Source organism: Pleurodeles waltl, chromosome 7, assembly GCF_031143425.1.
Source record: "Pleurodeles waltl isolate 20211129_DDA chromosome 7, aPleWal1.hap1.20221129, whole genome shotgun sequence".
NCBI classification, from domain to species: domain Eukaryota; kingdom Metazoa; phylum Chordata; class Amphibia; order Caudata; family Salamandridae; genus Pleurodeles; species Pleurodeles waltl.
In genome coordinates this window covers 621,516,865-621,540,993 of record NC_090446.1, presented here as the reverse complement: position 1 = coordinate 621,540,993, position 24,129 = coordinate 621,516,865, and positions in this window count along the sequence as shown.

Sequence of the window (24,129 nt, the reverse complement as noted above, 5' to 3'; positions counted from 1 at the left end):
GCATAAGCCAGTCTACACCGGTTCAGGGGACCCCTTAGCCCTGCTCTGGCGTGAAACTGGACAAAGGAAAGGGGAGTGACCACTCCCCTGACCTGCACCTCCCCTGGGAGGTGTCCAGAGCTCCTCCAGTGTGCTCCAGACCTCCGCCATCTTGGAAACAGAGGTGCTGCTGGCACACTGGACTGCTCTGAGTGGCCAGTGCCACCAGGTGACGTCAGAGGCTCCTTCTGATAGGCTCCTTCAGGTGTTGCTAGCCTATCCTCTCTCCTAGGTAGCCAAACCCTCTTTTCTGGCTATTTAGGGTCTCTGTCTCTGGGGAAACTTTAGATAACGAATGCAAGAGCTCATCAGAGTTCCTCTGCATCTCTCTCTTCACCTTCTGCCAAGGAATCGACTGCTGACCGCGCTGGAAGCCTGCAAAACTGCAACATTGTAGCAAAGACGACTACTGCAACTCTGTAACGCTGATCCTGCCGCCTTCTCGACTGTTTTCCTGGTGGTGCATGCTGTGGGGGTAGTCTGCCTCCTCTCTGCACTAGAAGCTCCGAAGAAATCTCCCGTGGGTCGACAGAATCTTCCCCCTGCAACCGCAGGCACCAAAAAGCTGAATTACCGGTCCCTTGGGTCTCCTCTCAGCATGACGAGCGAGGTCCCTTGAATCCAGCAACTCTGTCCAAGTGACTCCCACAGTCCAGTGACTCTTCAGTCCAAGTTTGGTGGAGGTAAGTCCTTGCCTCCCCACGCCAGACTGCATTGCTGGGAACCGCGACTTTTGCAGCTACTCCGGCCCCTGTGCACTTCTGGCGGAAATCCTTTGTGCACAGCCAAGCCTGGGTCCACGGCACTCTAACCTGCATTGCACGACTTTCTAAGTTGGTCTCCGGCGACGTGGGACTCCTTTGTGTAACTTTGGGTGAGCACTGTTTCATGCATCCTTGTAGTGCCTTTTTCTGGCACTTCTCCGGGAGCTACCTGCTTCTGAGGACGTTCCCTCTCTCTCCTGACGCAATTTGCGACATCCTGGTCCCTCCTGGGCCAGAGCAGCATCCAAAAACGTTTACCACACAATTTGCAGCTAGCAAGGCTTGTTGGGGGTCTTTCGGCGGGAAAACACTTCTGCACGACTCTCCACGGCGAGAGGGATCCGTCCTCCAAAGGGGAAGTCTCTAGCCCTTTTTGTTCCTGCAGAATCCTCAGCTTCTTCTGTCCAGTAGAAGCTTCTTTGCACCCACAGCTGGCATTTCCTGGGCATCTGCCCATCTCCGACTTGCTTGTGACTTTTGGATTTGGTCCCTTTGTTCCACAGGTACTCTGTACTCTTGGACAACACATTTGCGCTAACTCTATTATGTACCCAACACCTGTACTATGCTCTGCTGTGTTTAAATCCTTCCATGTATACTAACTTTTTACTCATCCATTCATGAATAGATGCTAATTTTGTAACTCTGTCAATATATTTTATGGTCTGGATCTCACTCTACACCACGTGAATGTTAACACTGAACATCCACTTAGCTCGTATACACAGATATATAATTTTTATGGTGATCCTACATTCATGTGCACATTGCATCATATCTACCTTCTGACAACCCGTCTGCTGCTAGCACAACTATGTATGTAATGTTTTTTTCTATGCTCTACCATGTTTAGATGTATCTCGATGTTCAAACTATGTACTCATCTGATTATGAATATTTGCGTATTCTACAATTTACCATTGTATTCCTTATTCATTCTCAACCGCACTGTGTACCATGAGTGCTATAACACGGGATAGCCATGTAGTTCGTTTTTTGTGCATATGTACTGTATGTGGCCTTTTGCAATACATGGCCTTTCCTTTCACATTCACTATTGCCGCAGGTTTACTGGACTCACATTACTTCTTCTTTTTCATTCCACGGTGTTCTCTTTGTCTCTGACTCCTACTACAAGGGTTACACACCCTGAGCAACAACTCAGAACATGTCTCTTCCGGTTTTTCCGTTCTCCTCCTCCCGTTTCAACATCACTTTCAATGCTATTCCGTTAGTCTCGTTTCTATAGAGTTTCTTACACCCAATATGGCCGCCACACTGTCCCCCTCATTCTTAGCTTGGGTCCCCCCTCCATTTCCATGGCACCCCAACTCTCTGATTACCATAAGAGCACGGGTCGGCAACGACCATCAGACGCTCTTTGATTGCTCACCGCGCCTTCGTGACCTGTTTCTCTGAGGTATGTCGATCGTTTCTGCTTACTTTGCCACTCCGTTCCTGACTCTTCTGCATTGCATCACTTGTTAGCGGCTGCTTTTTTACTTTGCATACCATTGCCTCTTAGCTTTAACCAATTCTCTGACCCTACTTTTAATCCCCGGACGCATTCCGTTGCCTAAATGCGCTCTACTAACGACTTATAATTGTGCTTTTTTGAAGTACGCTCGCCTATACTCAACGTATCGGCCTATTTTTCCACTCCGTTTTGACTCTTCCGAACGGTTAGCTCATGAGAAATGGTTTTATGTACTCTTCATACCATCGCCGGTTATGGCTTAAACCAATCCTCTGGCCTTTTCTATAATAACATTTTAAGCATTCCATTTCCAAACGCGCTTTACTAGTAATTTTTACTGTCCTTTTTTGTTTTTACGCCCGTCTTACACTTTGTACCGGCGTTGCCTTACCGGCTACACTGTCTTTAACTCACCCCTATCCACATTACAAATTTATGGCCGCTCTCATTCGCGGGCATTTTTTTGGAGCTCCGCTCTTTGCCCTGGTTTTATTACAAAGATTTGATCCACTTCATACTGCCTTTAGGATTCTCCACCTGTACAGTACGGACCCCCCTTCCTTCTTTTAAACCTGGTCCCCATTACTCTGGCACTTAACTGGCCCAATAGCAACACTCCGGCACAATATCACACACCGCCCCTCACTTATTATATTCCTGGGATCGACATTTCTCTACCGTTTGCTTCATCTTCCCCTCTCTGGTTACATATTCTATCCCACCAGGTGCACGTTACAGCCCCGTTTAGGGCTATTTTGAATATTGGTCTCCAAGCTAAGACTTCAGCTGTGTTTGTCACCGGCTCTAAATTTACTACAATACTATGTTTGTTCTTTTTTACTTCTGCTCCCTCCATACTGACCCCTCCAATTTACATTTATCTTTCTGACATTTTGTAGGTCTTTTCTCTACGGCTTATCAGGGCCTTTCATACTTTTCTTTACCGACGTGATCTAATACTTAAACCAGCCTTCTGTTGCTCAGGCAACCGTACCACTTTGAAATTTCCACTATCCATAAGGTATTGTTCACAGTGTTTTTCCTATTTTCTCCGTACCTCATACCTATGAACATTGATCATATTCCCCGACTGGATATTTATACCTGTTCTTTTCCTTCCTAGATCATTATCACTTTTTCCAGGCCACAGATCTTAATAACATTGTTCACTCAGGCCAGACGGCCCAGGTATTATTTATGGCTCTAAAACTTCTTTCTTCTTTTTTGGTATTCACCCATTATATTCCACTCCACCTCTCCCTTTTAGTGGTCACACTCATCTATCTGCTTGGTCTCTCTTTACACTGCCCTAGTCTCATATTTACTTCACTTCGTCTTACTGCTTATAATTTATGAGTCAACTACTAGAGACAGTTGGGATCACTTACACACTGCATGGACGTGTTTAATCACTTTATATACATTGTGTCTTCTTTCATCATTGGTGTCCCGGTCACATTTTGTTTGTTCGTCATGTTCACTCTAACACCTATCTTCTCAGACTCCCACACTAAGTCACTGGTTTTTGGTTTGGAATCTTTTCTACTTGATTCTATTACTGATCCTGCACACTTATGTATACCAACTGTTGCCTTTATCAATATCTCTTACAGCCTTGATGAAGTCACTTGTGTGACGAAACACGTGTTGGCTGTTTTTCTGCAATTATCATGCTCTTCAACACCTACGAATAAAGGCTATCTCTACTAATCAAGATTCTGGACGTTTTCTTCAACCTCAAACTTTCGCTTACCTTCAACAAACCACCGGGGCTCTTCATCCCTGCAACACTTTTGGACACAACACTCTGTGTGCTCTGGCCTATTTTCTCTTTTCTAGGTTTTGCTGTGGGTATTTTGTTACCCGCTTTGGTGCCTGCTGGGTAGTAGGGCACTCGGCCAGATTACACCAGACTTTGCTCTTCCACATATATGTGTCAATAATTACTGTGTTACTACCTAGATGTGCGGCTTCCGGCACCCTTACTACCCTTGTGTTTCTTTCACTCCCAGATTATATTCTGTCTGAATAGGGTTAGCTGCACTCTAGTATCTGTATATTATTTGATTGCTTTACTTGTACTTCTTCTGATCGGAAGCGGTAGACCATCATTAGGCTTCACAACATGGCCTCTTTTGATGACAACCGGGACGCCCTAGCTGCTGAACTATTCTCTAAAAAAAACCCTGACTCAACGTACCACAGACTCTACACCACTTAAGGAAGGATTGAGACAGAAATTTATCAAACTTGAGAGACTAAGAAAACAGGAGCTTGCCTGCTGGTGGGACATTACCACTCTTAAACGTTACTTGGAACTTAAACAAGTCCCTAGAGGACTACGAGTGATTATCTTTCCATCCTTTGAAGACCTTGACCCTGACTTACTTGGAGAATGGGAACACCTTATTTCTTCCACTTCCTTCAGCATGAATAACATTTTGATTAAGCATGCTGATAGAAAACGCAATAAACTACTACAGGATATTGCATCCCTGGAGGAGGAGATCAAAAATCTCAACCTCTCGGAAGCTACAGACAAGAACTACACTATTATGAGGGAAATACTTACAGGATATCAGCTATTTATTAAGGACAAGAAAATGCGTAAACTTGTCAGAGATGACAATGACTACAATAACGGTAGAATTTATACCTTTGCAGGAAAATTTGACCAGCTCAACACAGACTCCGGTAATAGACCCGCTAAACCCAACACACCTGCTGGATCAACTACGGGTAGTTTATCTGACATTTCCAACCTATCTAGTGACTGCAGTGTATCACACATAGATGGGTCCTCTGAGAGTACACATCCACAAAACACTACACAACAGTCGAGTTCTTTTTTAGAGGAACTTGGCCGATACAGAAAGGGAGTACGACAGAATTACTTCAGGTCAGGCCCAAACACAAACCCACCCGCAGGGGCGGCAGGAAACACGCCAGTAAACTCCAGGGAGGGAATGACAACTCGTGCAACCGCGAAAACCCAGAGATCCTGAATGGTCTCCTTCTACAACAAACCACCAACGTTTCAGAGGAAACAGTACAGGTTATGAATCTTTCTAAATTACAACTGTCTGTACATGAAATCAATGTTCTGAAAAAAGGTCTAGGTTTCTGTCCCACTTCCAAACCTGATTACACTACTATCCACATAGATCTTTTCAAATTCATACGTAAGCTTAAGCTTAAAAAGTTTTTTCACGACAAACCAGACATTAATAGAGCTGCTCGGGCTACATTACCTTTTTGCAACCAATCTATTAGGGACCTTCAGGACATCCACACGGTTCTCTCCCTTGACAACGCTTCCTCGCCCTCACTCAGCTTCAGTGAATTATTGACTGAACTCAACATAGCACCTAACTTAGAAGTTGACAGTGGGCTCAAACCTAGCTCCACATTTGTCCCCGTTCTACCACCGGACAATCACATTGATGTCTTCTACAAAGCCATCAGTACAGAACTTTTCATCCTAGAGGATAAGACTAACACTCGTGCCTACAGACCAAGTAAGAACCTTAACCCCAACGAACTCCAAGCATTACATAAACTCTCCACATATACAGATATAGTTATCAGGGAGGCAGATAAAGGAGGCAACGTTGTCATCATGAACAAATTTGACTACATCACTGAAATCAACAGACAACTCAGTGACACACAGGCATACTCTGTGGTCCAAACCAACCCTCTGCCTGACATTACTAACTTGATCAGAACCAAACTAACGTCTCTTAAGAATCGTTGTCTCCGAACTGATCTAGAGTACAGGTTTTTGCTTATTGAGGCACCACGTGCCCCGTGCATATACATCCTACCTAAAGTCCACAAACCGGGAGGATTTCCTCCTGGCAGACCCATTATCTCAGGGATCGGTTCTCCCACGGAACACATTTCTGAGTACATTGACTCTTTCCTCCAACCTTTAGTACGCAACTTACCTTCGTACATACAGGACACTAGGGACCTCTTGTGTCAACTTGAAGATATCGAATGGACGGACACTTTTGTTTTTTGCTGTCTTGACGTTAGCTCACTCTACACGTCCATTCCCCTGGAAATGGGTATCGATATGCTTCAACGCACACTCAGCACCCGGGATGCAACCCTATATGAACACACTCACATGCTACTTGAACTTACTCGATTAGTGCTAGAGAACAACGTTTTTTTGCATGATGGCAGATGGTTTCGACAGTGTCAGGGTGTAGCCATGGGAGCCAAGTTCTCACCATCGTATGCCAATCTATACATGGGTCAATTTGAGAAAATACACCTATGGTCCAATTGTCCGACACATCTCACCCAGCACATTCTATACTGGGGTAGGTACATTGATGACATTCTTGCTATCTGGACTGGTGACATCCATGACCTCAATACACTCATAGAACACCTCAACGTTAATGAGTTCAACTTAACATTTACTCACAAGGTGGACACTACTCAAATTGAATTTTTGGACCTATTACTGTACACCAACAACAACAAGATTATGTCTAGACTTTACAGAAAACCCACCGCCTGCAATTCTATCCTGCATGCTCAGAGTGCTCATCCCCTCACACAGATCAGGGCCATCCCATACGGAGAAATGGTTAGGATTCGACGTAACTGCTCTGACACTGGTGTTTTCAAGCAGGAACTCAAAAACTTGACTCACCGTTTTCATACTAGGGGTTACTCTAAGAAACTCATCTCGGGAGCTAGTAAACGCATCTCCAATAAGGAACAACATGAGTTACTCATCAAAGGCCCTAAGAAACTTAACACTAAAAATTCTAGTAGCAAGAGACCGGACTCATTTATCACGCAGTACAGCCCAGCCAGCAAGGCGATACTACGCATTCTCAAGAAACACTGGCACTTGCTAATGCTGGACACGTGTCTCATAAGACTCACTAGGCGGGTCTTCCACCGTTGTACATAGCAGGGGTCGGACTCTTAGGAACATTTTGTGCCCCAGCTTTCTCTGCCCCTCCTCTCCCACACGCCCTTTGGGTTGGATTCCAGAGAAACCAACTGGCTTTTACAAATGTGGTTGCTGCATATCCTGTCAACTAGCCCTCAACAGAACTACATCTTTTTCATACAACACCAGGACAACATACCACATTAGGTGTTTCATGAATTGCAACACGAAATACACTGTTTATTGTTTGATATGTGTATGTGGTCTGATCTACATTGGAAGTTCTATACGCCCACTAAAGGAACGTATTCAGGAGCATATCAGGGCCATCAGAAATGTTAACACCAACTATCCCCTTGCCGTTCACTTTAACACTGCACATGGGGAAGGGGATCTTCTGAAAATCAGATTCCATGGCATTACTCAAGTTTCCAATTCACCAAGATATTGAGACAGAACCAGGGAACTGCGTAAATGCGAAGCCAAATGGATCATAAAACTCCGCGCCGTGGAGTTAGGCCTTAACACGGACCGTGAACTGCACTTTTTTCTGGCGTAATCAACCTGATACTTTATGCATGCTGTATCATATGTACTCTTGGACAACACATTTGCGCTAACTCTATTATGTACCCAACACCTGTACTATGCTCTGCTGTGTTTAAATCCTTCCATGTATACTAACTTTTTACTCATCCATTCATGAATAGATGCTAATTTTGTAACTCTGTCAATATATTTTATGGTCTGGATCTCACTCTACACCACGTGTATGTTAACACTGAACATCCACTTAGCTCGTATACACAGATATATAATTTTTATGGTGATCCTACATTCATGTGCACATTGCATCATATCTACCTTCTGACAACCCGTCTGCTGCTAGCACAACTATGTACGTAATGTTTTTTTCTATGCTCTACCATGTTTAGATGTATCTCGATGTTCAAACTATGTACTCATCTGATTATGAATATTTGCGTATTCTACAATTTATCATTGTATTCCTTATTCATTCTCAACCGCACTGTGTACCATGAGTGCTATAACACGGGATAGCCATGTAGTTCGTTTTTTGTGCATATGTACTGTATGTGGCCTTTTGCAATACATGGCCTTTCCTTTCACATTCACTATTGCCGCAGGTTTACTGGACTCACATTACTTCTTCTTTTTCATTCCACGGTGTTCTCTTTGTCTCTGACTCCTACTACAAGGGTTACACACCCTGAGCAACAACTCAGAACATGTCTCTTCCGGTTTTTCCGTTCTCCTCCTCCCGTTTCAACATCACTTTCAATGCTATTCCGTTAGTCTCGTTTCTATAGAGTTTCTTACACCCAATATGGCCGCCACACTGTCCCCCTCATTCTTAGCTTGGGTCCCCCCTCCATTTCCATGGCACCCCAACTCTCTGATTACCATAAGAGCACGGGTCGGCAACGACCATCAGAGGCTCTTTGATTGCTCACCGCGCCTTCGTGACCTGTTTCTCTGAGGTATGTCGATCGTTTCTGCTTACTTTGCCACTCCGTTCCTGACTCTTCTGCATTGCATCACTTGTTAGCGGCTGCTTTTTTACTTTGCATACCATTGCCTCTTAGCTTTAACCAATTCTCTGATCCTACTTTTAATCCCCGGACGCATTCCGTTGCCTAAATGCGCTCTACTAACGACTTATAATTGTGCTTTTTTGAAGTACGCTCGCCTATACTCAACGTATCGGCCTATTTTTCCACTCCGTTTTGACTCTTCCGAACGGTTAGCTCATGAGAAATGGTTTTATGTACTCTTCATACCATCGCCGGTTATGGCTTAAACCAATCCTCTGGCCTTTTCTATAATAACATTTTAAGCATTCCATTTCCAAACGCGCTTTACTAGTAATTTTTACTGTCCTTTTTTGTTTTTACGCCCGTCTTACACTTTGTACCGGCGTTGCCTTACCGGCTACACTGTCTTTAACTCACCCCTATCCACATTACAAATTTATGGCCGCTCTCATTCGCGGGCATTTTTTTGGAGCTCCGCTCTTTGCCCTGGTTTTATTACAAAGATTTGATCCACTTCATACTGCCTCTAGGATTCTCCACCTGTACAGTACGGACCCCCCTTCCTTCTTTTAAACCTGGTCCCCATTACTCTGGCACTTAACTGGCCCAATAGCAACACTCCGGGACAATATCACACACCCCCCCTCACTTATTATATTCCTGGGATCGACATTTCTCTACCGTTTGCTTCATCTTCCCCTCTCTGGTTACATATTCTATCCCACCAGGTGCACGTTACAGCCCCGTTTAGGGCAATTTTGAATATTGGTCTCCAAGCTAAGACTTCAGCTGTGTTTGTCACCGGCTCTAAATTTACTACAATACTATGTTTGTTCTTTTTTACTTCTGCTCCCTCCATACTGACCCCTCCAATTTACATTTATCTTTCTGACATTTTGTAGGTCTTTTCTCTACGGCTTATCAGGGCCTTTCATACTTTTCTTTACCGACGTGATCTAATACTTAAACCAGCCTTCTGTTGCTCAGGCAACCGTACCACTTTGAAATTTCCACTATCCATAAGGTATTGTTCACAGTGTTTTTCCTATTTTCTCCGTACCTCATACCTATGAACATTGATCATATTCCCCGACTGGATATTTATACCTGTTCTTTTCCTTCCTAGATCATTATCACTTTTTCCAGGCCACAGATCTTAATAACATTGTTCACTCAGGCCGGACGGCCCAGGTATTATTTATGGCTCTAAAACTTCTTTCTTCTTTTTTGGTATTCACCCATTATATTCCACTCCACCTCTCCCTTTTAGTGGTCACACTCATCTATCTGCTTGGTCTCTCTTTACACTGCCCTAGTCTCATATTTACTTCACTTCGTCTTACTGCTTATAATTTATGAGTCAACTACTAGAGACAGTTGGGATCACTTACACACTGCATGGACGTGTTTAATCACTTTATATACATTGTGTCTTCTTTCATCATTGGTGTCCCGGTCACATTTTGTTTGTTCGTCATGTTCACTCTAACACCTATCTTCTCAGACTCCCACACTAAGTCACTGGTTTTTGGTTTGGAATCTTTTCTACTTGATTCTATTACTGATCCTGCACACTTATGTATACCAACTGTTGCCTTTATCAATATCTCTTACAGCCTTGATGAAGTCACTTGTGTGACGAAACACGTGTTGGCTGTTTTTCTGCAATTATCATGCTCTTCAACACCTACGAATAAAGGCTATCTCTACTAATCAAGATTCTGGACGTTTTCTTCAACCTCAAACTTTCGCTTACCTTCAACAAACCACTGGGGCTCTTCATCCCTGCAACACTTTTGGACACAACACTCTGTGTGCTCTGGCCTATTTTCTCTTTTCTAGGTTTTGCTGTGGGTATTTTGTTACCCGCTTTGGTGCCTGCTGGGTAGTAGGGCACTCGGCCAGATTGCACCAGACTTTGCTCTTCCACATATATGTGTCAATAATGACTGTGTTACTACCTAGATGTGCGGCTTCCGGCACCCTTACTACCCTTGTGTTTCTTTCACTCCCAGATTGCATCCTATTGTAACTACATATTGTTTGCACTGTTTTCTAAGACTATACTGCATATTTTTGGTATTGTGTACATATAACTGGTGTATATTTGCTATCCTCATACTGAGGGTACACTCTGAGATACTTTGGCATATTGTCATAAAAATAAAGTACCTTTATTTTTAGTATAACTGTGTATTGTGTTTTCTTATGATATTGTGCAAGTGACACTAGTGGTATTGTAGGAGCTTCACTCGTCTCCTAGTTCAGCCTAAGCTGCTCTGCTAAGCTACCATTATCTATCAGCCTATGCTGCTAGACACCCTATACACTAATAAGGGATAACTGGGCCTGGTGCAAGGTGTAAGTACCCCTTGGTACTCACTACAAGCCAGTCCAGCCTCCTACAGAGTGTTAAAGTGTCTGTCTGTGTTGGCTATTTCCGCCGTGGTCGTAATTCCGTTTTTTTTAACGCCGGCCTGTTCACGGTATTACTGCTGCTTTCTCACCGACTGCCAGGGTTGTGATGTGGGCCTAAAGACTTCTTTTATCATTTCCTACAGTGATAATTCAAAGTGTACTTATCAAATCTTAATCGTTTTGACCTGCATTTAGCCAGATAAATATTAGATATTTATCTAAGCACTGTGTGGCGTATGTATGTGGTGTTATACTGTGTTATTGCATGGTTTATTGCACAAATATTTTACACATTGCCATCTAATTTAAGCCTGACTTCTCAGTGCCAAGCTACCAGAGGGTGGGCACAGGATAATCTGGATTGTGTGTGATTTACCCTGACTAGAGTGAGTGTCTTTGCTGGGACAGGGGATAATCTGACTGCCAAACAAAGACCCCATTTCTAACACCCACCCTGGAAAATATTCGCAGGAGGGCCTTTGCCGCTGAAGGAGCTGTAGGGTTCCTTAGAAGGATAGTTCGGGATATCTAGTGGCTTGGTTTACTACCACCAAGATAAACCTATTACCAGAAGCAGAAAGAGAGTCAAGAGGGGCAACTATGTCAACCCCTACCCTTTCAAAGGGTACCCCAACCACAGTCAGTGGGATTAAGGGGGCCTTTGGGGTGCCACCAGTCTTGCCCTTAGCATGGCAAGTGACACAAGAGCAACAAAACTCTTATGTGTTATCTGACATATGAGGCCAGTGAAAGTAAGGGACCAGTCTGTCCCAGGTCTTGCTTTACCCCAAATGTCTAGCAAGAGAAATGTCATGTGCCAGTGTTAAGAGAAATTCCCTACACTGCAAATAAATTACCAGACTCCTGGTAGAACCAGGACTTGGCTCCCTTGCCTCTGTAGAAAGGAGATTGTTCTCCCAATACACCTTGTCAGAGTCACTGATATCCCCTGCTTCTTGCTTGACAGCTTACTCCCTCAAACCCTTTAGTGTGGGACAGGTCTGTTGTGCCACACTCAATTCTTCCCCGGCAGGCCCCCCTGCACCCAAAAGCTCAGCTGTGTCAGTTTGGAACTACTCTGGTGTAGGTTCTGCACAGGTAGTAGACTCCTCCTCATCAAAAGGGGAATCTTCAGGAGAGGGAGGGATAGTGGATAAAGGTTCACCCTTTCTAACCCTAGTTTTTGGGAGCATTTGGTCCATTGTTCCAGGATCCAAGTTTACCTGTCCTCTTTGCTTCTTGGCCTGAGCCCTGGTAAGAGCAAAGATGTGCCCTGGAATGCCCAGCATTGCTGCATGAGCCTCCAATTCCACTTCAGCCCAAGCCGACGAGTAACCCCCCCTCTCCATTTGAGTTTCACAACAGCCATGGGCTGGCTAACAGTGTTATCATGGGCGTCAGTCATTTGGTACTGATGACCAAGTAGGTGTTTCTCAGGGGGTACCAGTTTTTCCATCACCATAGTGACACTGGCACCTGTTGTGAGAAAGTAGCCTCTTTCTACCATGGTTACCCCCAGTTTTGACCTGTTTGTGAGTGTCTGTCAGTGTGTTCTTACTATCTCACTGGGATCCTGCTAGCCAGGACCCCAGTGCTCATAGTTAAAACCCTATTTGTCAGTGTGTTTTTACCGTTCTCACTGGAATCCTGCTAGCCAGGACCCCAGTGCTGACAGTTTGTGGCCTATGTGTGTGTTGTAAGTAGTGCTTAACTGTGTCAATGAAGTCCGAATTAGTCACTATAGTTTAGTGACTTCATATTCCAGTTCCATTTGGCACACTGGACCCCCTTATAGGTCCCTGGTACATGGAACCTAGGTACCCAGGGCATTGGGGTTCCAGGAGATCCTTACTAGCTGCAGCATTTCTATTGCCATCCATAAGGAGCTCAGACAAACCTTTCTTCAGGACTGCCATTGCAGCCTGAGTGAAATAGTGCTCACACTATTTCACAGCCATTTTCACTGTACTTGTTACGACTCTGTTGTCCCATCTCTAGGGGGTGCTGTAAAGGGACTGTCTGTAGCCTGGGAATCACCTTGACACTCATCTAGAGTTCCTTTTTGACTCCCATATGTTTCCCTTTTTGCTATGGTATGCTTTTGTAGAATTACATTTGCTTCCTGGATCTGCAAATCCCATAATGCACAGCCTGGTAGTCAAGAAAGCCTGGATTCTGCTATATATTGTTTTCTATGGAAGAAGTCCAGTTGCTCCTTTTTACTGGATTCTCTCCTCCAGGACTTGCGAGTGTCTAAAACTACACACACCTGAGACCTCTCCAGGGTAGCCCAGCCACGTGATTCCACTTGGGGTTTGCTGCAGCCTGGAACTGCTTACAAGCAGCCATTTCCTCAAGCTCCTCATTGTGTATTGGAGTTCGATTCCTTTGTGTTACAGACCCCTAATCGGATCTTGTTGCTGTTCTGTTTCAGCTTGATCCTGTTGCCTGTTTCTCTGCCCTGTTCCTGATTGTTCCAGCCAAAGTCTGTTCCCTATCTCTTAGCATTGTACCTGCTTGTTTCTTCCAGAGCCTACTCCTTGTTTCTCAGTCCTGTCCCTGCCTGAACCTGCTCTGTGTTTTCCAGTCCTATTGTAGGAAAGTACCATCTTGCCTGGCATGTTACCCCCATATTTCACTGTATATATGTTGTTTTAGTGTATGTGCCACTGGGACCCTGCCAGCCAGGGCCCCAAGTGCTCATAAGTGTGCCCTGTATGGGGGTCATTACAACATTGGCGGTAAAAGCCATGCAGAAGACCGCCAATACACCGCTGCTGCGGCGGTATTCCGCCACAGCTATTATGACACACACCTTGGAATCCGCCGAAATTCAGACACCCACACAACACCGCCACACCAAAGGTCAGTGATAAACTGGCGGAAACAAATCCTCCACCTCCACGCCAACAGAAACACGCCCATGCTATTACGACCCACGAATCCACGCGGCGGTCTTTCAACCGCGGTATTCCATTAGCGGTACACACCGCCGCGCTCAAAATACACACACATCTCCAAAACACACCTGATACACATACAAACAACACTCCCACACACCCAACACAATATAAAACACACACCCACATCACCCACAAACCCCTACGACCAAAAAATCACAAACGAAGGCCAGAGAGAGAGCACAGAATAGACAACCCCATCACACAGAGGCACACCATCACCCACACAACATCCACGCACAAAACACCACACACCACTACACTCACCACACTCATCACCACATACACCACCCCACACATCACACACACCACCCCATGTCAAGCCAAAGACACCCCCGCTTCTCCAAGGAGGAGATGAGGGTCATGATGGAGGAAATCGTCCGTGTAGAGCCACAGCTATTTGGCTCACAGATACAGCACACATCAATAGCCAGGAAGATGGAGTTATGGCACAGAAAAGTGGACAGGGTGAACGCTGTGGAACAGCACCCAAGAAATAGTGAGGACATCAGAAAGAGGTGGAACGACCTACGGGGGAAGGTGTGTTCAACGGTCTCCAGGCACAACATCGCGGTACAGCGGACTGGCGGCGGACCCCCACCTCCTCCACCACAACTAACAACATGGGAGGAGCAAGTCTTTACCATCATGCATCCAGAGGGCCTCGGAGGAGTCAGTGGAGGATGGGACACTTTTAAGTCAAATCTTAACTATCATATCCCCCACCCTACCTGCATGCTATCACACACCCCCACCCTCACACCCTCCCCTATCACTCCAAATCCTCACTAATCTACCCATAACACAAACCACCCATCCCAACACCAAGCCCTGCATGACACAACTAAGCATGGACACCCCTCACTAAAGCATGCCCACTGCACATACCCAGAACACCCCCCCAACTATCATCACACAAACCCACACACAGGAATGCTTGCACTGGAGTACACAAACACCCACCCATTGCACACCATCACCCACACACCTGCAATAATCATGCTCTCATGCCTCTGCAGGAACCCGAAGGACCGTCACCACACCAGAGGGTCCAGACAACACCACTCCACCCCCAAAAGAGGCCCACAGTGACGAGAGCAGCTCTGCCCTACTGGATCCTGATGACCAGCCCGGACCATTGTGGGCCTCGGGACAGTCGGTTCCCCTTGCACAGGCACAGCCCAACACCGACCTTCCACCCTCTGGTAACACCAGCACAGCACCCACCCAGCTGGCCCAAACCTCCCTACCCAGGACATGTCAATCTGCGGTGTGTCCACCACTACAGGAAACCCAGGATAACCCGCCACCCCAACAACAACAGGGACCTGGGGGCAGTGGTAGTGGGCACACGGTCCAGGGGACGGAGGCCCAGGAACACAGGGGAACTGGGAGGGCTGCTGTGCGACAGGGGGCGGACAGGCCAAGGGAACCCACTCTCCACGAGGCCCTATCCTCCATCATGGGAGCATACCACCACTCCCAGGAGACGATGGCGACGGTCATGGACAAGTTGCAGGAGACCCTGCGCCTGCAGGAGGAACAGTATTTGGGGTTCAGGGAGGAGCTCAGGACCATCAGCTCCGCCCTGGGTAACATTGTAGGGGTGCTGAAGAACATACAGCAGACATTGAGGGACACCCTGGCAGTCCAAGGGGCCCCTGACACTAGCCAGGACGATGAACTGCCCACCACCTCCGCCGGCGCTAGTGGACAGGACGCCCTGCCACAGGACCAACACACCAGCACCCCACCCCTGCAGACAGACAACCACCACGCAAGTGGTCCCTGAGTTCCAGGAACAGGACAGAGCAAGATGGCAAGACCCCCACCAGGAAATGAGAGCACCCTGATTGTCCTCCCACTGTCCTACTTTGTTACCCTGTCCATACTTAAACTGCACCAGCTCCAATTCCTATGTCCAGATAGGCAGTGCACCTGTGAGACTAATAGACTGGACTCTACCATGGACATTCCTCCGCCATCACTGTAGGAGGCTGGCCTGGCTTGTAATGGGTACCAAGGGGTACTTACACCTTGCACCAGGTCCAGGTATCCCTTATTAGTGTAGAGGGGTGTCGAGCAGGTTAGGCTGATAGAAAAGGTAACTTAGCAGAGCAGCTTAGGCTGCACTAGGAGGCGTGTAAAGCTCCTACTATACCACTAGTGTCATATGCACAATATCATAAGAAAACACAATACGCAGATATACTAAAAATAAAGGTACTTTATTTTTATGACAATATGCCAAAAGTATCTCAGTGAGTACCCTCAGTATGAGGATAGCAAATATACACAAGATATATGTACACAATTCCAAAAATATGCAGTAATAGCAATAGAAAGCAATGCAAGCAATGTACAGTCACAATAGATTGCAATGAGGGCACATAGGGATAGGGGCAACACAAACCGTATACTCTAGAAGTGGAATGCGAACCACGAATGGACCCCAAACCTATGTGACCTTGTAGAGGGTTGCTGGGACTGTAAGAAAACAGTGAGGGTTAGAAAAATAGCCCACCCCAAGACCCTGAAAAGTGGGTGCAAAGTGCTCCTAAGTTCCCCAAAGAGCACAGAAGTCGTGATAGGGGAATTTTGCAAGGAAGACCAACACCGGCAATGCAACAATGATGTATTTCCTGACGAGAGTACCTGTGGAACAAGGGGAGCAAGTGCAAAAGTCACGATCAAGTCGGGAGTGGACAGATGCCCAGGAAATGCCAGCTGTTGGTGCAAAGAAGCTGCCACTGGATGGTAGAAGCTGTAGGTTCTGCAAGAACGACAAGGGCTAGAAACGTCCCCTTTGGAGGATGGATGTCCCACGTCGTGAAGAAGCTTGCAGAGGTGTTTCCGTGCAGAAAGACCGCAAACAAGCTTTGGTAACTGCAAGAGTCGTGGTTAAGGTTTTTGGATGCTGCTGTGGCCCAGGAGGGACCAGGATGTCACCAATTACGTAAGGAGACAGAGGGGGCGTCCAGCAAGACAAAGAACCCACTCAGAAGCAAGCAGCACCCAAAGAAGTGCCGGAACAGGTACTACGAAGTGGAGTGAACTGGAGCTCACCCGAAGTCACAAAGGAGGGTCCCACGACGGCGGAGGACAACTCAGGAGGTCGTGCACTGCAGGTTAGAGTGCCGGCGACCCAGGCTTGGCTGTGCTCAAAGGAAATCCTGGAAGAGTGCACAGGAGCCGGAGCAGCTGCAAATCACGTGGTACCCAGCAATGCAGTCTAGCGTGGGGAGGCAAGGACTTACCTCCACCAAACTTGGACTGAAGAGTCACTGGACTGTGGGAGTCACTTGGACAGAGTTGCTGAGTTCAAGGGACCTCGCTCGTCATACTGAGAGGAGACCCAGAGGACCGGTGATGCAGTCTTTTGGTGCCTGCGGTTGCAGGGGGAAGATTCCGTCAACCCACGGGAGATTTCTTCAGAGCTTCCAGTGCAGAGAGGAGGCAGACTACCCCCACAGCATGCACCACCAGGAAAACAGTCGAGAAGGCGGCCGGATCAGCGTTACAAGGTCGCAGTAGTCGTCTTTGCTACTTTGTTGCAGTTTTGCAGGCTTCCAGAGCAGTCAGCGGTCGATTCCTTGGCAGAAGGTGAAGAGAGAGATGCAGAGGAACTCTGATGAGCTCTTGCATTCGTTATCTAAAGAATTCCTCAAAGCTGAGACCCTAAATAGCCAGAAAAGGAGGTTTGGCTACCTAGGAGAGAGGATAGGCTAGCAAAACTTGGAGGAGCCTATCAGAAGGAGTCTCTGGTGTCACCTGCTGGCACTGGCCACTCAGAGCAGTCCAGTGTGCCAGCAGCACCTCTGTTTCCAAGATGGCAGAGGTCTGGAGCACACTGGAGGAGCTCTGGGCACCTCCCAGGGGAGGTGCAGGTCAGGGGAGTGGTCACTCCTCTTTCCTTTGTCCAGTTTCGGGGCAGGGCTGGGGGATCCCTGAACCGGTGTAGATTGGCTTATGCAGAAATGGGCACCATCTGTGCCCATGAAAGCATTTCCAGAGGCTGGGGGGGGCTACTCCTCCCCAGCCCTAACACCTTTTTCCAAAGGGAGAGGGTGTAACACCCTCTCTCTGAGGAAGTCCTTTGTTCTGCCTTCCTGGGACAAGCCTGGCTGGACCCCAGGAGGGCAGAAACCTGTCTGAGGGGTTGGCAGCAGCAGCAGCTGCAGTGAAATCCCCGGGAAAGGTAGTTTGGCAGTACCCGGGTCTGAGAAAGAAACTCGGGGGTCATGGAATTGTCTCCCTAATGCCAGAATGGCATTGGGGTGACAATTCCATGATCTTAGACATGTTACATGGCCATGTTCGGAGTTACCATTGTGACGCTATACATATGTCATGACATATGTATAGTGCATGCGTGTAATGGTGTCCCCACACTCACAAAGTCCGGGGAATTTGCCCTGAACAATGTGGGAGCACCTTGGCTGGTGCCAGGGTGCCCACACACTAAGTAACTTAGCACCCAACCTTTACCAGGTAAAGGTTAGACATATAGGTGACTTATAAGTTACTTAAGTGCAGTGGTAAATGGCTGTGAAATAACGTGGACATTATTTCGCCCAGGCTGCAAGTGCAGGCCTGTGTAAGAATTGTCAGAGCTCCCTATGGGTGGCAAAAGAAATGCTGCAGCCCATAGGGATCTCCTGGAACCCCAATACCCTGGGTACCTCAGTACCATAGACTGGGGAATTATAAGGGTGGTCCAGTATGCCAATGTAAATTGGTGAAATTGGTCACTAGCCTGTTAGTGATAATTTGGAAAGAAATGAGAGAACATAACCACTGAGGTTCTGGATAGCAGAGCCTCAGTGAGACAGTTAGTCATAACACAGGTAACACATACAGGGCACACTTATGAGCACTGGGGCCGTGGCTGGCAGGGTCCCAGTGACACATACAACTAATTAACATATATACAGTGAAATATGGGGGTAACATGCCAGGGAAGATGGTACTTTCCTACACAACCCCCCCAAACGAAAGACAATAAGACTAGCCATGACCTGACGAGTCTTCATTGTCTAAGTGGAAATACCTGGAGAGTCCATCTGCACTGGAGTGGGTACTCCCAGGTCTATGTTCCACTGTATAGTCCATTCCCTTTAGGGATATGGACCACCTCAACAATTTAGGGTTTTCACCTTTCATTTGTTTTAGCCAAAGTAGAGGTTTGTGGTCTGTCTGAACAATGAATTGAGTGCCAAACAGGTATGGTCTCAACTTCTTCAGTGCCCAGACCACAGCAAATGCCTCCCTCTCTATGGCAGACCAACGCTTTTCTCTAGGGGTCAATCTCCTGCTGATAAAAGCAACAGGTTGATCCTGGCCCTCAGAATTAAGTTGTGATAAGACTGCCCCTACCCCTAATTCAGATGCATCAGTTTGGACAATGATTTTTTTGGAGTAACAGGGGCTTTTCAGGACAGGTGCAGAGCACATGGCCTGCTTCAGCTCCTCAAAAGCTTTCTGACAGTTTGCTGTCCATAGTACCTTTTTAGGCATTTTCTTAGATGTGAGGTCATTCAGAGGGGCTGCTATGGAGCCATAGTTCTTTATGAACCTCCTGTAGTACCCAGTGAGGCCCAAAAAGGTTCTCACCTGAGTCTGAGTTGTAGGGGGAACCCAATCTATAATAGTTGGGATTTTCCCCTGAAGTGGTGCAATCTGTTCTCCACCTACCAGGTGTCCCAGATAAACCACTTTCCCCTGGCCTGTCTGGCAAGTTGAAGCCTTGATAGTGAGGCCTGCCTTTTGCAGGGCCTCCAAAACTTTCCATAGGTGGACCAGGTGATCATCCCAGCTGGAGCTAAAGACAGCTATATCATCTATATATGCTGCACTAAAGGCCTCCAGCCCTTGCAGGACTGTATTCACCAACCTCTGAAAAGTGGCAGGTGCATTTTTCAAACCAAAGGGCATTACTGTGAATTGGTAGTGCACTCCAATGGTGGAAAATGCAGTTTTTGCTTTTGCATCCTCTGATAAATTGATCTGCCAATACCCTGCAGTCAAATCAAAGGTGCTTAGATACTTGGCAGATGCCAGTGTATCTATTAGCTCATCTGCCCTGGTTATAGGGTGAGCATAAGTTTTAGTTACCTGGTTGAGACCTCTGTAATCTACACAAAATCTCATTTCCTTCTTTCCATCTTTGGAATGAGGTTTTGGTACAAGTACCACAGGAGAGGCCCATGGACTTTCAGAGTGCTCAACCACTCCCAGTTCAAGCTTCTTCTGAACTTCTTGTTTTATGCAGTCTCTGACATGGTCAGGCTGCCTATAGATCTTACTTTTGACAGGCAAGATGTCTTCAGTATCTATAGTGTGCTCACACCAAGAAGTGGTGCCTGGCACAGTAGAAAAGAGTTCAGAAAACTGACCCAGGATGATATATGCAGTGCTCTTTCTGCTCAGCAGTAAGACAATCTGCCAGAACTACACCTTCCACTAGAGCAAATTGTTCTGTGGAAGAGAAGAGGTCAGGGAGAGGGTCACTCTCTTCTTCCTGTCCTTCATCTGTTGCCATGAGCAGGGTGAGATCAGCCCTGTCATAGTAGGGTTTCAGACGATTGACATGGAGCACCCTAAGGGGACTCCTGGCAGTGCCTACGTCAACTAAGTAGGTGACTTCACCCTTTTTCTCAACAATAATGTGGGGTCCTCTCCATTTGTCTTGGAGGGCTCTTGGGGCCACAGGCCCCAAGACCCACACTTTCTGCCCTGGTTGGTACTGAATCAGAACAGCCTTCTGGTCATGCCATTGCTTTTGGAGCTCGTGGCTGGCCTGAAGGTTTTTACTGGCCTTTTTCATGTACTCAGCCATCCTAGATCTTAGGCCAAGTACATAGTCCACTATGCCTTGCTTAAGAGCTTTTAAAGGTTGTTCCCAACCCTCCTTCACAAGTGTTAGAGGACCTCTTACAGGGTGTCCAAATAGGAGTTCAAAGGGGCTGAAGCTCACTCCTTTTTGGGGTATCTCCCTGTAAGCAAAAAGGAGGCAAGGTAACAGGACATCCCATCTCCTCCGGAGTTTTTCAGTGAGTCCCATTATCATTCCTTTGAGAGTTCTATTAAACCTCTCAACTAGTCCGTTTGTTTGTGGATGATAGGCTGTGGTGAACTTGTATGTCACACCACATTCCTTCCACATGGCCTTTAAGTAAGCAGACATGAAATTGCTTCCCCTGTCTGATACCACCTCTTTTGGGAAGCCCACCCTGGAAAAGATTCCCAGGAGGGCCTTTGCCACTGCAGGAGCTGTAGTGGTCCTTAGAGGAATTGCTTCAGGATATCTGGTGGCATGGTCCACTACCACCAAGATGAACCTATTGCCTGAAGCAGTAGGAGGGTCAAGGGGGCCAACTATGTCAACCCCTACCCTTTCAAAGGGAACCCCAACCACAGGTAGTGGAATAAGTGGTGCCTTTGGGGTGCCACCTGTCTTGCCACTGGCTTGACAGGTTTCACAGGACTTACAAAATTCCTTTGTGTCCTCTGACATTCTAGGCCAATGAAACAAGGGGACAAGCCTGTCCCAAGTTTTCCTTTGCCCTAAATGTCCAGCCAAGGGAATGTCGTGGGCTAGAGTTAGGAGTAACTCTCTGTATTGCTGAGGAATCACCAGTCTCCTGGCAGCTCCAGGTTTTGGATCCCTTGCTTCAGTATACAAGAGGTTGTCCTCCCAGTAAACTCTGTGAGAGTCACCGACATCCCCATTTGCTTGTTTGACAGCTTGCTGTCTTAGACCCTCTGATGTGGGACAGGTCTGCTGTGCCACACTCAGCTCCTCCCTGGCAGGCCCCCCTCCACCCAAAAGCTCAGCAGTATCTGCTTCCAGCTCCTCTGGTGTAGGTTCTGCACAGGGTGGAAATTCTTCCTCCTCAGAAGTTGAATCCACTGTAGAGGGAGGGATAGTAGGTAGTGTTTTACCTTTACTAACTCTAGATTTAGGGAGCTCTTGGTCCATTCTTCCAGGATCCAAGTCACCCTGTCCTTTTTGCTTTTTGGCCTGAGCCCTGGTTAAAGCAAAAATATGCCCTGGAATGCCCAGCATTGCTGCATGATCCTCCAACTCCACTTCTTCCCAAGCTGATGTCTCCAAATCGTTCCCTAGTAGACAGTCTACAGGTAAATCTGAGGCAACCACAACTTTCTTTGGACCAGTAAACCCCCCCCAGTTGAGATTCACAACAGCCATGGGGTGGCTAAGAGTGTTGTTATGAGCATCAGTCACTTGGTACTGGTAACCAAGTATGTGTTCTTCAGGGTGGACCAGTTTCTCTATTACCATGGTAACACTGGCACCTGTGTCCCTGTAGGCCTGAACCTCAACACCATTTACTAGTGGAAGTTGCTTGTACTTATCCATATTAAGGGGACAAGCAACCAAGGTGGCCAAATCAATGGCCCCCTCAGAGACTAATATAGCCTCTGTGGTCTCCCTAACAAGACCAACCCCAACTAAATTACCAAAAGTGAGCCCAGCTACTCCCTTGGATTGGCTATTAGTAGGTTTGCTCCCACCACCACTGCTATTACTAGGGGCACTAGGTGTAGCAGCAGGGTTTGTGGTGGTAGGAGGCTTGGTGCTTTTCTTTGGACAACTGGGATCAGTTGTCCAATGGCCTTTTATTTTACTTAAATAGCACCATGGTTTCTTTACTTGATTTTGATTTGAAGAGGATTTGGGCCCACCACCCCCACCAGAGTGTTTGTGTGGGCCTGATGAAGACTCATTTTTAGATATGTCTCCACCCTTGTCAGAAGACTTACCATCCTTCTTCTTGCCATCCTTGTCACCCCCTGTATGAACTTTTCTGTTCACCCTTGTTCTGACCCATTTGTCTGCCTTCTTTCCCAAATGTTGGGGAGAGGTCAGATCAGAGTCTACCAGGTACTGGTGCAACAAATCAGACACACATTTATTAAGAATATGCTCTCTCAGGATTAAGTTATACAGGCTTTTATAGTCAGAAACTTTACTGCCATGTAACCACCCCTCCAAGGCCTTCACTGAATGGTCAACAAAGTCTACCCAGTCTTGTGAAGACTCCTTTTTGGTTTCTCTGAACTTGATCCTGTAATGTTCAGTGGTTAAGCCATAACCATCTAGGAGTGCATTCTTAAGAACTGTAAAATCATTGGCATCACTTTCCTTAACAGTAAGGAGCCTATACCTACCCTTTCCACTGAAAGATAGCCATAGGATAGCAGCCCACTGCCTTTGAGGGACCCCCTGTACATTACAGGCCCTCTCAAGTGCAGCAAACCACTTGTTAATGTCCTCCCCCTCCTTGTAAGGGGGAACTATCTTATGCAGATTCCTAGAATCATGCTCTTTTACAGGATTACTATCTGTAATACTGCTGCTGCCACCATGGGGTCCAAACCCCAAACTCTGTCTTTCTTTTTCTAAGTCAAATGCTTGTCTATCTAAATCCAGCTGTTGCTTCTTGAGCTTCAGCCTGGATTCTTCCACTCTCAATCTATTGAGTTACCTTTCTAACACTCTGTCATCAGGGTGGGTGGGTTGGGCATGCCTTGACAGAAGAATGATGAGAATGAACAGAGTGAGACCTGTCCCTAACGGATGGCACTCTAACAACCTGGCCTAAAGGAGCTATCTCTATACTATGATGAGAACTCACCTCAGTACCAGCCCTGCTAGGTGTCCTGCTAAGGGGCAGGTTGGGAAGGTCCCCTTCTAACCCTTTTACGGGGGGTGCCCCAGAATCAGAGTGGGAACCATCAGCTAATCTCTCACCAGAAGTGCCAACTAAGGTCTTATTCTGTTCAATGAGCATATTAACTAACAGTTCTCTTGAGGGATTATTCCCTACCCCTAAACCTCTTTCAATGAAGAGACTCCTTGCTCCTTTCCAGCTAAGGTGGTCATAAGCAAGTTTAGGCAGATCAACAGTTTGACCTGTACCAGACATTATAGAAAAGGTTTAAGGGACAGAAAAAGAAAGAAAAAGTT